The sequence below is a fragment of the Vulpes lagopus genome, chromosome 19 (genome assembly GCF_018345385.1).
Source record: "Vulpes lagopus strain Blue_001 chromosome 19, ASM1834538v1, whole genome shotgun sequence".
NCBI classification, from domain to species: Eukaryota; Metazoa; Chordata; class Mammalia; order Carnivora; family Canidae; genus Vulpes; species Vulpes lagopus.
In genome coordinates, this window is record NC_054842.1 from 37,968,564 (window position 1) to 37,985,918 (window position 17,355).

The 17,355-nt window shown below is 40.6% G+C and overlaps 1 protein-coding gene across 7 annotated transcripts in view; it reads left to right on the plus strand.

Annotated features, from left to right (window-relative positions):
- The window catches only part of ZBTB38 (zinc finger and BTB domain containing 38), a 130,407-nt gene that overhangs the window by 39,773 nt on the left and 73,279 nt on the right, over positions 1-17,355 (plus strand). For 4 of the 7 annotated variants that reach the window (XM_041733717.1, XM_041733715.1, XM_041733729.1 and 1 more), the window contains exons 1-2: positions 11,154-11,610; positions 12,780-12,851. The gene's annotated coding sequence lies outside the window, so the exon portion shown is untranslated. Of the gene's footprint in view, positions 1-11,153; positions 11,611-12,779; positions 12,852-17,355 lie in introns of those variants that run through there. The other 3 variants (XM_041733718.1, XM_041733720.1, XM_041733727.1) reach the window with 2 other exon arrangements.

Consider the following 17,355-nt stretch of genomic DNA (forward strand, 5'->3'; position numbering starts at 1 on the left):
TGTTTGTCTTTGGAGAAATGTCTGTTTGTGTCTTCTGCCATTTTTAAATTGGATTATTTGTTTTGGGGGAGTTGTGTTGTATAAGTTCTTTATATATTTTGGGTATTTTAAAAATATTTTGGGTATTTTTTAAAAGATTTTTATTTATTTATTCATGAAAGACACAGAGGGAGAGAGGCAGAGAGAAGCAGGCTCCATGCAGGGAGCCTGATGGAGTCCCGGGACTCCAGGATCATGCCCTGGGCCAAAGGCAGACACTAAACCACTGAGCCACCCAGGGATCCCTATTTTGGGTATTTAACCCTTTGCCTTTTAGGTTTGTTGATTATTTGGATTTAGCAAGATTTTGTTTGTTAAATTTATAACTGTTTTATGAGGTAACTTAAATGCACAAGAGGATTTGACATTAAAGTTGTAAACGTTGTTTGTTTTAAATATTTAAGGGTATTTACTTAGTTCAACTTATGTAAGTGGTTATTTGTTAGAGGAATAGATTCTTTTTTGTTGTTTTTAGGGAAATATAATCTTTTAAAATTTTAACCTAATGGAACATTAGTTCAAGGATGAGAGAAAATAATTATTCTTATTTTCATACTTTTGAACTTATATACTTATTAATAAAAACTATGTTTATAGATGACTTTAAGTTTTCTAACTTAAACTTAAATGGACTGAATATTGATTCAGATACATGTTAATGTGTGAATTTCTTTCTGTGCTCCAAAATCTACTCTGGACATTAAAAACTCAATTGGTAGTATGATACCCAACTCATCTAGGTTTTCTGGGGACTACAACTGAGAAACTTGGCCAACTGGGGCAGTAAGTCACCGTTATTGGCAGACAGTCCTCTGACCTTCTCAACAGCCCTGTGGCAACCTGATGTGAAATCTGTGTACAGTGTTATTATTCTCATTAACAGAGGCAGCAACTGGGCTCAGAGAAGTTAACATGGCTTGGCCAAGGCCACAATTTGTTTTATAATTTATCTACCTTTCTCATGTCCTTTTTCTTTTTAATGTGATTGGTTGATTTATTTCTGAGGTCTTTCTTCCCTCTCCAGTAGAGAATTTGGTTTCTTCTTTCTAGAATAAATGATTTTTATTTTTACCTGCATGAGCCACAGTCTAGAATTAACTTCAGCAGTAAACCCTACAAATTCCTTTGTAGAGAAATTCAGGAGGTTGACTTAGGCTTTGTAAGATGAGTAGAAATAAAGGTTATGAAGATGTTCAGGGCATGGATTACTATTCATTTTAAAAATCATTTTGCTAATTATTTAAAATATGTTACTACATATTAACTTTTTTTAAAAGATTTATTTTTATTTATTTATGATAGACATAGAGAGAGAGAGACAGGCAGAGACACAGGCAGAGGGAGAAGCAGGCTCCATGCCGGGAGCCCGATGCGGGACTCGATCCCGGGACCCCAGGATCGCGCCCTGGGCCAAAGGCAGGCACGAAACCACTGAGCCACCCAGGGATCCCCTATTAACTTTTTAATAATAGTTTTATTGGGATATAATTTACACAGCATATAATTCATTCATTTATGCTCTTAACCACTATTCTTAGACTCAGGGAAATCCAAATTAAAGCAAAAGTGATATGATGAGCGCCAGGTGTGGTGTGTAAGTGTTGAATCACTAAATTGTATACATGAAATCAATATTAGACTGTATGTTAACTTACTGGAATTTAAATAAAAACTAAACAAAAAAATGATATGACATATACTCTACTTCTCTTACAAAAAAAAAAAAAAAGTGAAATGCCAATTTTTACCCACCAGATTAGTAAAATATAAAAACCCACAAAAGTTTTAATATCCCATGAGGATAAAGCTGTGAGATAATGTTTAGTCTCAGATATTAATGGTTAGAGTATGACTGGCTTCACCTTATTTTTGAAAATGATCTGAAAATATCCATTAAAATTTAAAAGACACAAAAATGGAAACCATAATTTCACTTTGGACAATTTATTTCATAGAAATAAAAGTATGAATGGATAAGAATAAGGATATTTATCACAACATTCTCTAATGACTAAACAAACACCTGGAAAAACTCTGTCCATCAGAAGGGAATGATTGAACAACATATGATTGGCCATACCAAGAATGAGTTACATTACTCTCACCCAAACTTCAATCAATATTATACCATTAAAACATTTTTATTTGAGTTGACTCTAGGGTTCTACAGGAAAACAGAATTAATAGGATATTTAATATATATATGTAATAGAATTAATAGGATTATACCATATGTGTGTATATATATAAACACACACATATATATATTAATAGGATACAAATATAGATGAATAAGATATACACAGAAAGAGAATATTCATTATGAGGAATTGGCTTACATGATTATGGAGGCTGTGCAGTCACATGCTCTATCATCTGCAAGCACTAGACCCAGGAAAGCCTGTGGTATAGTCCTGAGAATGAGGAGAGATTATGGTGTCTCAGTCTCAAGGCAGGAGAATGCCAGTGACCCACCTGAGGAGTGAGGCCAAATGTCCCCTGCCTCTGCCTTTTTGTTCTATCTATGCCCTCAACAGATTGTATGATGTTCACCCACACTGGAGAAGGCCATCTGCTTTACTCAATCTAAAGATTCAAATGCTAATCTCATCCAGAAATATTCTCACAGATATACCCAAAAATTAACATTTAACCAAATATCCAGGTACTCCATGATCCAGTCAAGTTGACACATAAAATCAATTAGTACATGTGTATTTGTTATAAAATGAAGTTTTATAGCACCACAGTTGACAGAAAATCAGTATTACTTGCTATGCCTAGAAATATCTGTAATAAATACAAAGACAACAAAAGGATGTTATTCATTCCTAGTTATATAGCATGGCCTACCAAAGATTCTAATCCTGAGCTCAGCTCTCTACAAAAGAGTGGAATATCAAGTGTCAGAGAAATATTAAAGACACACACCACATGAGTCAGTGTCATTTAATGTCCTATCAGCTCCTTGGAGCCCACTGTACTAATTGTTCCAAATTTCTGTAAACATATAGGAGATTTTTATTGAATCTGAAGAGATAGTCACAATTTATTAAATTTTTTAAAAAGCAAGTTGTAATGTGTGTTAGTCCAACTTTTGTATAATAAGCAAAGTCAAAAGAAACTTTTGCATGCTGATTGCTGCTTGTTTTGATGTGCATGTGGAGAAGTGGATGAATATTTTAGAAAAAGGGCAGCCCGGGTGGCTTGGCAGTTTAGCGCTACCTTAGGCCCAGGGTGTGATCCTGGAGACCTGGAATCGAGTTCTGCGTCGGGCTCCCTGCGTGAAGCCTGCTTCTCCCTCTGCCTGTGTCTCTGCCTCTCTCTCTCTCTCTCTCATGAATGAATTTAAAAAAAATAAATACATAACCATAGGAAATGATAAGTCAAAAATGATCTAAATTTGGATTTTAATATAGTCCCACCTAATAAACCACCAAGGCTGTTAATATTGATTAAGAGAAAGAATGATGGAAAGTCTTTTAAGTCTTTTACTATATTGCTTTTAATTATGGGCTTGTATTACTTTTGACTTTTTCACAATTCTAATAAAAGCATTCTAAAAGAAATGAAAAGAAAGAGACCATGTAGCCCGAGCCACCAAAAGCTGTGAATAAGCTGCAAATCCTTGGTTATATGTCAGTTAGATCTCAATAAAGTGGGGAGCAGGGGGTAGAGGGGAAAAGCTACAAGTCCTTGGGTAAATCACGCACCATTTCTCCAATCCACCTCAGTGCTATTGACATTTGGGTTCAAATAATTAAGGTGTTTAACTCGTAAGAACAGAGCAGTAACAGCCCTCCAGGTGGTCTGTCCATTTGGACAAGGATGGAACACTTTCATCCCATGGATAAAGTTCCATCAGTAGTTAAGGACTTGGGGGCATTGAGGCCTTTTCCTCAGTTGTGAGGGGTAGTCTTGTGTATTGTAGGATGTTTGGCAGCATCCCTGGCTTTTACCTAGTGATGACAGGAGCATCGCCCACCCCTAGTCAAATGAAAGCCAGAAATGTCCACAGAAGTTCCCACATGTTGCCTGGAGGCAGAGTCACCCCTGGTTGAGGCCCCCTGCTCTAGTTCTCAATTTCTCATTAGTAATGAGATACGCTTTGAACCAAGTGTTCTTTCAGTTCCCTCGAAGCTCTGACATTGTTTGACTTCATCAACTTTGAATCTACCATGGTTTCCAGAAGCTGTTTTCCTCTAGAGCCACTAGAGGGGACACTCTGCAACAGTAAGGATAGAACAGAGCACTTGGGCAACTTTGTTTTCTTCTCCTTGTGGACTTTGTTGTCTCTGATTCGAAGGGCCTGGCCTTTAATACATCGGCTTTGATGTCGAGAGTGATAACCCTTACCCACAAGGCATGTTGAGCTGTTTGTCTTGTGCTCCGTGCCATAAAAGTCGGCATTTTTAGATATGGTAGCAGAGAGCAAAGTGTTCTTTGCTTTTTAAACATTCAGGCAGTCAGGTGAATAATAGTACTAAAAAGAAGTTATTTGTCTCCATGAGGAAAGCCCGTGGGACGACCAGGCTAGGAGGGGAAAGATTCAGTTCTCTTCCTGGTCCTGCCACATCCAGTCTGTGTGATGTTGGCTGAGTCTCTTAACCTTTTTGGTTCTGTATAGCAGCTGAGGAGATAAGCTGAGAGGTTAAGGTCACACATGGAGTTGAATGGTCAAGCAAGGGTTTGGATCTGACCTGTCAATTTCATGGGATAGTTGTGCAAACCAAAGGAGATGGTGTATGTGAACGAGTTTCGAAGAATAGAAAACCCTGTACAAGTTCAGGGTGTGGATTTGCAGGTATTAGGAGAGCAAGAGGTGATGACTACAGGTAGCATGAGGGGTAGTGCATGGGGGAATGGCACAAGGGTAACTCCATGGAGGTAACAGAAATAATCCTCCATCAAGTGTTATAAATTATAGAAAAGAGATCTCAATGCCCCCAAGTCTTTCATTACCAGTGGAGCTTCATCCCTGGGACTTAGGTGTTCCGTCCTCATCCAAATGGACAGACCCCTTGGAGGAGTGTTACTTTATGCTCTTATGAGTTGCTTAAACACCCTAATGAAAACGAAACATCTATTCCAACATAATTTTTAAAACTTTTTTTTTTAACTCTGAACCACGGTAACAAATGGTAACAAATGTATTTCACATAGAGACACAGCTCACACACTATTATAAAATTGAAACAAAAGTCTTGCAACATACTTTAATTTTTCTGTTCTGTTTTATTTTGTCACTTGAAACTACTGCTGCATCTGACCCAATAAATAGTGGGTACTGAACTGCAGTTTTAAAAACACCATTCTAGAGGTTTTTATGGGAGGATAGCATCCTAGAGCTGGGCTGAGGAAACAGGAGATAGGACCTCCAAACATTATGCAGGGAGCCTCAAAAATGAATTTTTTACAATTTTATAGGGGTTCTTTGAGGAATGACTCAGGAAGAGGGAAGAAAAAGCAATAATAACAAATTCATCTAAATGAATAAGGATGGGCTACTGAGCAGTAGCATCCCCGCTGGATTCTCAGAGGTCATGATTTAAACTCCACAATATTAACATAAAGTACAGATGGACATAATTTAGCCACCACCATAACAAAAATAAAAACCCAGGGGTACCTGGGTCGATTAAGCATCTGCCTTCAACTCAGGTCCTAACCCCGGGTTCCTGGGATCGTGCCCATGTTGGGGCTCCCTGCTCAGGGGGGAGTCTGCTTCTCTCTCTCCCTCTATTTCTCCCTGGTCATGTTCTCTCTCACTCACTCTCTCTCTCTCTCAAATAAATAAATAAATAAATAAATAAATAAATAAATAAATAAAATCTTTAAAAAACAAAAACCCAGTGTTTATTCAGCCCTTATTATATATTAGACATTACAGTGAGCACTTTATATGAGTGGTGATGTACATGAAGTTTGAGAGTTCCCTGGTTTTGTTTTCTTCCTGCACACTGAAAAAGAATGCTGGCTTTGCCTGTCCAGTTTCTTCTCCTCGCCTATCAGAAGAACAGGACAAATGCAGAAGAATTAGAGGAACATTGGTTAGAGTGGGAGAAAAAGCTTTCTAGGGAGTTTGGACAACTATGGAGCATAAGGGGTTTGGAGAGGATAGGAAAAAGGATGTTAAGAAGGATTGCAGGGAACTCTGTATGGTGCTTGAGAAATTCAAGTATTAAATATGAGTTAATCTGAAATTACTTTTGGTGACTGGACTGGATTTCTTAGATTGTAATATGACCCTGAGACTGGCCCATGTGGGTCATGGTCTCAGTAGGGTTACTTAAGCAGGGTTGAGCATCTGCTTTTGGCTCAAGGCCTGATCCCAGGGTCCAGGGGTCAAGTCCTTGCAGGGAGCCTACCTATGTCTCTGCCTCTCTCTGTGTGTCTCTCATGAATAAATAAATAAAATCTTTAAAAAAACATAAGGTTACATAAGCATTATCTTACTTAATCTGCATAACAAACCCAGCAGGTGTTATTAATTATTTTTCAGATTTTTTTTAAAAAAAGGAGGTTGACTTTAAGTAACTTTAAGGTCGTACAGTTAATAAATGCAGAGCCAGCACTGAAACTTAGGTCTTTCAACCCCCAAAGTACAAGCTCTTAACAAGTCCATGAGTAAAGATTATTTCCAATACAGGTAATATCAATTCAGAATAAAATAGAATAAGATTTAACAAAAGGAATGTAAGATTTGTACACCAAAAACAATAAAATATTGTTGAAAGAAATTATAGATCTAAATATATCAAAAGGCTTTCCCAGGTTCATGGATCACAAGACTTACTATTGTTGAAATATGAATACCCCCCAAACTTGTCTACAGGTAGAACACAATCTCTGTCAAAATCCCAGCTGGATTTTCTGCAGGAATTGAAAAGATAATCCTAGAAATCAAATAGAAATTGCAAAGCATTCAGAATGGCCAAAATAATCTTGAAAAAGCACAAGATCAAAGCTGTAGTAATCAAAACAGTGTGGCGCTGGCACAAGAATGAACATCTAGATCCATGGAATAGAATTAAGAGTCGAGAAATAAACAAATATTTATAGTCAATTGATTTTTAACAAAGGAGTCAAGATAATTCTATGGGGGGAAAGAATGGACTGTTTTGGAAAAGAAGGTGTTTTTTTGTTTTGTTTTGTTTTTTGTTTGTTTGTTTTTAATTTTAGAATAGTTTTAGATGTCCAGAGTTCTTATGATAGTCTTTCCAACAAATGGTTCTGGATATCCATATGAAAAGAATGACTGTGGAACCCTACCTTATACCATAACAGTTAACTTAAAGTGGATCATAGGCCTAAATGTAAGAACTGAAACTATAAATCTATTAGAAGAAAACTTAGGTATAAATCTTTATGACCTTGGGTTAGGCAGTAATTTCTCAGATATGATACCAAAAGCACAAGTAATATAAGAGAAGATTGATAACTTGGACTTTATCAACATTAAAAACCTTTCTCCTTCAAAGAATATCATAAAGAAAGTGAAATGACGATGCACAGACAGGGCGATAATATTTGTGAGACATATATCTGATAAGGGATTTGTATCCAGAATGTATAAAGACTCAACAATAAAAAGAAAAATAATCCAATTTAAAAATGGACAAAGGATTTGAACAAACAGTTACCCAAAGAAGACATACAAATGACTAGGAAGTTCATGAAAAGATGCTCTACATGATTAGTTACTAGGGAGATGCAAATCAAAAGCAAAATGAGATAGCACATGACACCCACTGGGATAGCTAGAAACAAAAAGATAGACAAGAGTGTTGTGAGGATGTGGAGAAATCGGAACTCTCACACATCACTGGTGGGAATGTAAAATGGTGTACTTTGGAAAACAGTTTAACAGCTCCTCAAAACATTAAACATAGAGTACTTGCTTTGGCAGCACATACACCAAAATGGTAAACATAGAATCACCTAATGACCCAATCCAGCAGTTCCACTCCTTGGTATCTACCCAAGAGACATGAAAATATATGTCCACAGAAAAATTTGTACTCGAATGTTCATGGCAACATGACTCATAGCAGTCAAAAATGGAGACAACTAAAATGTTCATCAACTGATATAAACAAAATGTGGTACATCCACACAATAGAATAATACTTGGGCATAAAAAGGAATAAAGTACAGGGGTGCCTTGCTGGCTCAGTTGGTGGAACATGCAACGCTTGATCTCAGAACGGTGGATTCAAGCCCCATGATGGGCAGAGAACTTCTTAAAAATTTTTAAATAATAAAATAAATAAACTTAAAAAAATTAAGTACAGATACATTCCACAACATAGATAAACTTTGAAAATATTATGCTATGTGAAAGAAGCCAGACACAAAGGCCACATAATATGTGATCAATTTATATGAAATGGCCAGCAGATGCAAATCTAAAGAGACAGAGAGAATGGCCAGAAGATGCCAATCTAGAGATACAGAAGATTAATGTTTGCCTAGGACGGGAGGGAGGGGTGGTGCACAAGTGAGGAGTGACTACTAATAGGCACATAGTTTCTTTTGGGGGTGATAAAAAGCTTCTAAAATGAGATTACAGGTCCCACAATTCTGTAAATATACTAAAATCCATTGACATGTACACTTTAAGTGAGTTAACCTTATGGTATGTAAATCGTATCTTAATAAATTGTGTTTCTAAAAAGTGAATGAGAGGAGAGAAATTGGAGGCAGCAAGTATAGACCAGTCTTCCAAGGAATTCCTTGAACCCACAAAGGTTTAATTAATTTATTTTTTATTATTTATTTTTTAATTACCAACGTATAACCACATTTGTTGTAACAAAGGGTTCTCCAGGTGGGGTAGAGTTTAGAGGGTGTCACTGTACTTACTTCTCTGTGTCCCCAGTAGATGTTTTGTCCAATTCTGATTTGATCCTCACCCTTAGAAGCAACCTTAGAACACATAGTACAAGGCTCTTCATCCCACGCAAGCTTACTCAACATTTCGCCTTCTTTCCTTTCCTTTTCTCTTCACGTTATCTTAGTCCCACAAGGTGGATGCAAAAATAATCAGCCTCTCTTTGTCTTATTAGAGACATAACTACCTGTGTGCGTGAAGCAAGCAAGGCCACCAGGCCTTTGGGGAAGCAGAGTAGGGAGGTGCCCAGAGGCATTTTCTGCAGAGAGACAAGGAAAGAATAAACAAGCCTTCTGCCAAAAATGCCTGGAACTTAAAGCGCTTTACTCAGCTCAAGGTCAGGCTCTGTGTGGACATTGACAGTGACCCTGATCAGTTGTTTCTGCAATGAAAAGCATGTGGCTTTCTCTCTCCTGAAATTCACCCTCACTAATTCCACCTTCCTGGGGAGTCAGACCTTAGAACACAAATGTCATTCCTCAGAGTGGCAACTGGCAGAGCTCCCAAGAACAAGGCAACGAGACAATGTCCCCAGCTATCAGAGGCATTGATCTCCTGAGCCCAGGAGAAGGGTCTCATGACCAGGTGGGAAAGCAAACTGTGGAGTGGCATGATTGCGGAGGCCAGTGATGACTCCCTCTTCCGTCCCACAAGGGGCTGGAAATTCCTGGCATTTGTCTCCTTCTTGGAATGAGATATTGACTCTAGGAGAATCATGGAAAAGTACAAGCCACGGATCATAAACCCTAGGAGGAGGAGGTACCTCCGAGATCATCTTTATCCTGGGCCCAGATCCCCCCATAAGCAGATGTTCTTCTTCTTGCCAGCCCTCCTCATCTTGGTTCAAACACAGCCACTGACAAGACTCTCCTCTGTCTCAGAAAGGCAGCTGCTGCCTGATAAGGCAGTGCTGAGGGCAGTGACCACCACTGTTAGGTCCAGCTCTGTTCCTGTCACCTCCAGTCCCTCCTCATACTTGAAACACACCATTGTTCTAACTCCTACTCTAGCTCTTAGAGTCTATGAGAGCTATCTTATCTTTCTTCCCTTTGGTCTTCTTGCCTGTCCCAGACTTGGGCCATTAGCTGCACTGACCCCACATGTTCACCCATGTCCAGGGAGCAATAGTCTCTCTGAGGTACTCAGTCCAGTGTTCTCTCACATCCTGCATCCACCACACACCACCAGACCTCCCTGGTTTTGTCTTCCCATCCCAGCTTCTCACCCCCACTTGGACCTGACAACGAACATGCCCTCCTGACCACTCTGGGTGTCCCATCAAGACTTAGACTTTGTGTTGACCCATCAAAAGGACATGAGGCCCACTACTCTAGACAGATCATCCCTAATTGCTCCATTACTTCCTTGTCCAATTGGTTTCAGGCCCCAATTACCCTTATCTTTGCTCACTTGAATAGGCTGCCCTTGGTCATTATTCACACGTTCACCTCAGCCACTCACCATGGTGGTTCAGAACACAGGATTTGAGATCAAATGATCCAATTTCTGCCATAAACTAGCTGTGAGACTTTAGAGTTCTAATCCCTGAGCATCCATTTTCTCATCTATAGATTTGGGAATAATAACAGTACCTCACCTCATAGCTTTGTCACAATAGTAATAAATGAAATAATCATTTTAAAGCACATAGCACAGAGGCTCAACCATACACTGCAAGTATTTAGCATATATTTTTTATTATTTTATTTTAAAATGATCATCTAAATATATCAAAATACATTCATCATGTATTTACTGAGTCCCATACCGGCACTGGGATATAAATACCGCTCTTAAAGAACAGTGCCCTCTTAAATCTAGGAGGTGCAAGGTCACACACTGGGACTCATGGAGCAAGGAGCTGAGGCCCAGGGCCATTGCAGAAAGGCACTGACCACTGAGTACTGCCCCCAGGATGTGATGAGAACACTTCCATCTTTGCACACAACTTTTAGTACCACTTGACTCCCTGGGTAAGGCAGCACCACAAGGAGATAGGGGGATGCCAGAGGGAGAGGTGAGAAATCCCCAGAGAAACACCCTCTTCTGCTTCTCTCTTTGACAGAGAGTGACCAGGCCTCTGCCATGCAGGAGGGTGACGTCCCTGGGGGAGGCCTTGCTGAATCTGCCTGGGACTGTTCCGGAAGTAGGAAGGGCGGCTGGGGGTGGGGAGACAGCAGGAATGTTCTCCTGGCTTGCTGTTCAGTACAGGCGAGTGTGCTGAGAGGAGGGCCTCTGGACATCAAAGGTTCCTTTTGTCCCCTTCCGAGTGGCAGGGCAGCCAGGCCGCTGGCGATGACTCAGGCCTGGCCCTGACGTCACCCACGCCGGGCCACTGGCCTCCCTCTGCAGCCAGGAAACTGGCTGGGGAGTGGCACTCGCAGCTGCAGCAAATCTCAAAATAGGGAGGCAACTGCCTCTCCTCCTCCTCCTCTCCATCTCCTCACCGCACACCTTTCTTTTCTTCTTCTTCTTTTTTTTTTTTTTTTAGCCTCATGGAAGGTTTCGCTTGTAGATCAACTTTCAAAATGTAGGAAGTCAGAATGAGTGACATCATCAGAAAAATATTTGGAGCTGATCTCAACAAGAAGTGAAGAACCCAGAGCAAGAAAGCGGTTATAACTCTTGAGCCCAGGGAGTTGGCAGCGTCTGGGTTTCAGAGGAGCCAGCATCTCCGAGTAAGTGAAGGCCCACCCCTGGCCCCCCTCACTCAGCGCCCTACACTGTGGGGCGCCATCTTGTTTCCTGACACCTGCGGCTTGGCAGGCCCCAGCCCAGAGGGAGGGAGTGGGGATGCATTTGGGAGACCTTTCAAATTTAGTACCAAAGGGATTTTATCTGATCTCTCTCTTCTCACGGGACCAGACAAGAGTGCATTTCCTCTCAAAAAAAAAAAAAAAATATATATATATATATGTGTGTGTGTGTGTATGCATATATGTACACACATATATAGGCTGAAACTCTATGGAAGATGGCGCAAGTCCTGCCTTCCCCGTCAACCCTCTTGTTTTGTCTCCTCTTCCTCCTCCCGCCCTAGTGCTCTGTTTTGGACTGCCAGAATGTTTGTTCAGAGTTCTGAACTGTTTGCTTCCTGGATCTTAAATCGAGTAATCAGACACACAAAAAAACGCTGTTCTAGGCAAACATGTTCCCTATGCCGTCAAATAGTATTTTTGCACTTAACTGGTAAAAGATGGCAGCTCTGGTAAGAAAACATCCACAACCTGCCACCTTTACAGAGCATGTTTCTGGTTGCCTCTGATTGTTCTGGTGCGCGCACCTCCATTGTTTCATCACTGTGTTTATAGAGAGCTTACTTTAATTCCTACTTGGGCCATTGCATCTGGAATGATATTAAACACAAAGACTGATATAACGTATCTCTGATGTCTGTTTTAACACCACCTAAAAAAGTTAAGTCTTTGCATAGCCTATAATTTTACAAGCTCTGAATGTTCCTGACCAAGAAAGCTAAGTTCCCGAGAGAAAAGTTTAATACATAATACATAATAACAACGGCAGAGTACATAGAATAGAAATCATACCCAGTGTTCCTAGCCTCCAGTGTCATCCCCTGAGTCGGCACCAAGTCTTTCTGTAGCTCACTTAGCAGAGTAGAATTGTTCATTATATTTTATAATATTTGGAGGGGGAATGTATTAAAAAAATAAATCTTTTTTTTTTCAAGGCAATAGGGAAGTTTGTCATATACTGGAAAACATTGGCAAATTCCTTCATAATCTGACAATACCCTTTAGAAAGTAACTATAGATTTGTTTTGTAGTTCTAATGTATTTGTTTTGTACATCTCACATTTACTTTTTGTTCTATTTTAACCTATCAGGTTGTCTTGAAGTGAGACACTGCTAAACTACTCTTCTGGCTGTAAGATCTGAATGCTGTGACCACTAATCTGGTGAGTGTCATTTGCCCCTGATGGCTGCTTAAATTTAAATTTGCTAATTCTACTCTCTTGGTTTATAGTAAAATTTAAGGAAAGGGGAGAAGGCATGGAACTTCCACACACAAAAAAATCCCAGCTATCTCCAAAAGAACATGTAAGAGTTAGGATAAGCTAATGGCTGTAATGGACTGAAAAATGCATAATGGCTCAAACACAACAGAAATTTATTTCTTGCTCATGTAACAGAGTGTAGTGGGGCAAAACTCTCTTTCAACATTCATTCAGAGCTATAGATTGAAAGAATCGCCACCTTCTACAGCATGTGGTTTTCAAGGTCACCTGGACTGTCTCCACTCCCCACTGGAAGAGAAAAAGAGTGTGAAAAAGTACACATGGGATGTTTTCACAGACCATCCCTAGAAGGGATGTACAACACTTCTATTCACATTCTGTTGACTAAAACTCAGTCACATGATCACATCTAACTGCAAAGGGGTCTGGGAAATGTAGTCCCTGGGGAGGCAGCCACTTCTCCAGCGATGGCTCTGGAGAGTTGCTGGGTATGAGGTAGTCCTTTCTGGCACAGCATAATAAAGCACTTAGAGTTGCTTAAGGATAAGAGAGCAGAATGAATCGGTGGGAGAAGCAAAAACTTACCAGATATTTAGTATTCTCTGACCAACTGTCTTAGGTAACATCTAGCCAGATGGGCAATGAACAGTAGGTGAGATTCTTTCAAGATGCCTCTGTTCTTTCCAACCTTGAGCTTTTTTTTTTTTCTTTTTTCTTTTTTTTTTAAGATTTCGTTTATTTATTCATGAGACACGCACAGAGAGGCAGAGACATACGCAGAGGGAGATGCAGGCTCCGTCCAGGAAGCCTGACTGGGGACTCGATCTTGGGACCCCGGGATCATGACCCAAGCCAAAGGCTCAACCACTGAGCCACCCAGGTGCCCTGAAAACTTGAGCTTTTGTGTGAACACTACCATGCAGCCAACGGCCAGTACAGAGGGAAGGGTATTCTTCCCCTTATTTTCCTCTCCAGGGTCTTTTGGTCTAGGACCATTTTGACTTTGTTTCCTGGTTTTTTGTTTTTGTTTTTGTTTTTATTCATGAGAGACAGACAGAGAGGAGCGGGAGCAGAGACACAGGCAGAGGGAGAAGCAGAGGGAGAAGCAGGCTCCATGCAGGGAGCCTGACGTGGTACAGATCCCGGGGCTCCAGGATCACACCCTGGGCTGAAGGAGGCGCTAAACCGCTGAGCCACCCAGGGATCCATGTTTCCTGGTTTTGAGTCTAGTCATGCTAGTTGGAATTGTCCAGTAGAATTCTCTTCCCCCAACTCTGAGCCCCAGTAGTCTCTTGGAAAGCTCGTGGTTTCTTTAGCTCATGGTTCTGTCTGCTGCTGGAAGCTTTGAGAAGCTACCCTGTCTGATCTACTCCAGATCTTGTCACATTTTAATATTGTGTGTTTTTGGGGCAGGGGGTGGGAGTAGAATCCCTAAAATAACATCTTCAAACCAAGTTATTAGAGAAACATTTAAAAGTAGATTAAAAAGGCTCAGCTGGAGAGATTAGTGCAACCCTAAGGATTTGATACATAGTTCTAGCCTTTTCTTTTCAGGAAAAGTTTCAAAACATGTGCTGAAATAATGAGTGGTAAGGCCGTAACCCCTGTTTGGAGAACTCTGAACTACTTTTATATTTTATGTAGCCTTTTCACCATTGTTGGTCTTAGTGCAGAATTCCCCTGCTGGTAAATATCAGAAACCATATGGTGGGTGCATTATGATGCCCCTAAGGCATCATAATTTTAAAAAAATGGACCTCCAATAAAAAAATGGACCACATGTGCTTGCTTCAGTAGCACATATGCTAAAAATGGGCTACAGTCTTTGCCCAAGCTAGTTCTCTAGTTTTGTTGTCGATATCTGGCTAGACGCTCTGGTTTCTGATTGAATTTTACCCCTGGACTTGACATTTATGGCACCCCCACCCACATCCTGAAGAACACACATTGTCCATTGTGTGGCAAGGCCAGCTACGGCCAATTTGACACAGCCTCTTGGGCCCTTACGGAACCTGGTGCCTGGCCTAGCCTCCTATTACTGCTGCCTTGCCTCTGCCTACCTCCCTCAGGAATTGGCGTGGACTAGAAGAAGTTGATTGGTTGCAAAAATGCTTTAACCTCTAAAAGTTCATTTGCTGTGCCTTGGTTGGTCCTGGAAGCGTCTCCAGAACTGAGAGCTTGTAAGAGGAAGCTAAAGACAGGACCAAACTGAATGGAGGAATACAGAGTCTGCTTAGCAGAGTGCACCCAAAGGAGTGAGTTGACAACAAGTGCTAGTTTTCAAAGGCTAGAGCCAAGAAGGGATGATATGTTGCCGGAATTCCCAGTCTAATGGAGTCTGCGAGGATGGGCAAGGCTAAAGCCCATTGTCGAGGAGGAAAGGCGTCAGGGTCCATTCACTTGGGAGACTTGGTAGACATAGTTTGTTAATTTCAATTCCCATGTGATAACGACTCCTCAAGGCACTAAGTATTTAGGAACTGACGTATGAGGATGTGTGTGGAGCAGTAGGCTAGGGTGAACCTCCTGATTTCCAATGTCTGGCTATGTTGATAGCGTGGCAAGGAGGGGTGTGGAATCACCAAATCAGAATTTCGATACTGTCAGCACGATTCCTCCACACGTTGGTACAGTGGTACAGCATGCTGGGTGACATCACAGATGCACCAAGTATACACTTTGTAAATATTTTGATCTTCAACATTATCAAAAAAGTGTCAAAGTAGACATCATGGGAAAAATTTGACCTTTCTTGAGCTTCCTTAACTTTAATCTTTTATTATTTAAAAACATTTTAATTCCTTGTGTGGGGTATAGTTAACATTGGGGGCACCACAGTCTTTTCGAAGCTTAGGTCACCTAAAGAGCTTGCCTGGACCTATTGATCTGTGATGTGCAGACATGAACTGAGCACAGCAGGCTGACATAGGCAGTGCCTAGACCAGTTGGTTATTTTTAATCCCAGGAGTTTTATTGTTTTCATAGCACGGAAGTGCAAGCCCCCTTCTTACTCTGGGTCAGCATTTATGAATGTTCTTTTACTCCCTTTAGAGGATTTTGCAATAAGGCCACGTCATATTCACCAAAGCTAAGAATTCACGGTAATAGGGCTTTGTAATTTCTCATGCTGAAATCCCCCGATTTCTTGTCAAGAACAAAGTTGGAAAACACCATACGTGAAGACTTCACGGTTTTGTTTTTAACTCAAGAAGCCTCTGCTTTTCATCAGAACTTGAAAGCTTCCTCCCTCCTCCAAAATGGTATTTTTAAAGGATGTAAAACTGAGGTTCTATCAGGATAAATAAAGTAATATATGTGAAATGGTTTGGGCCACTTAGAACAATGTATGGCAAGTCAAGGTACTGATGAAAAGAATTATAATTATGATCAGTATTGGTGTTTTAGCTTTTGGTAGTGGTATTGCTATTGTAAGTATCATCATTTAAAATTTTTTTGTCTTTTTTTAAAAGGATTTTATTTATTTATTTGAGAGAGAGAGAGCACAAGCTCCCTGCTGAGCAGAGAGCCAGAAGCGGGGCTCAATCCCCACTGGTGATCATGATCCGAGCTGAAGGCAGCTGCTTAACTAACTGAGCCACCCAGGCACCCCAATTTTTTTGTCTTTCTAAATTGACTTTCATCTGAGTTCCTTAGTACTGCTCCTTAACTAGACACAACATGTCTTGTAAAATTTCCAAGGTAATTTGGAAAGGTTTGACTGTAGGCCATAGGCCTAACCGAGGGTCTTCTAATATTCTGAGAGGTTTGATATTCTAATATTCTGGGGGGTCACTGAAATATGTGAGAGAGGATGGATTTGAGCCATCTCTCTGCCAAAAAAAAAACCACCAAAAAAAATGCTATTTCCTGGCATTCTAGGGGGCTTCCAGTGCATTGGGTAATGGAGGCTTTGAAACCACGTCACAGAAGCACTGACCTCGGGTAGTGTCTCCCAAATGAGAATGGAGTCCCATCACCTGTCCAAAAGCCCCTAATCCTGAGTGCAGTCAATCTACTTGGTGTTATGGGGTAGGGGATTATACAGAGTCAACAAGCATGAGTTCAGCCCAACAGTAGTAAAGAAGGTGTCATTTAAACTATGAGCTCTTCTCCATGTACCAGATCCTATAGTCTGTTATCTTTGAATATAGCAGGAAAGTAGTATCTAGTGAAAGGACTTTCTCGGGATCCCTGGGTGGCGCAGCGGTTTGGCGCCTGCCTTTGGCCCAGGGCGCGATCCTGGAGACCCGGGATCGAATCCCACATCAGGCTCCCGGTGCATGGAGCCTGCTTCTCCCTCTGCCTGTGTCTCTGCCTCTCTCTCTCTCTCTCTGTATGACTATCATAAATAAATAATAAAAAAAAAAAATTAAAAAAAAAAGAAAGGACTTTCTCACTGACCCAAATTCCTTGGCGTCAACCCTACACCAAGGTACTTCACAAA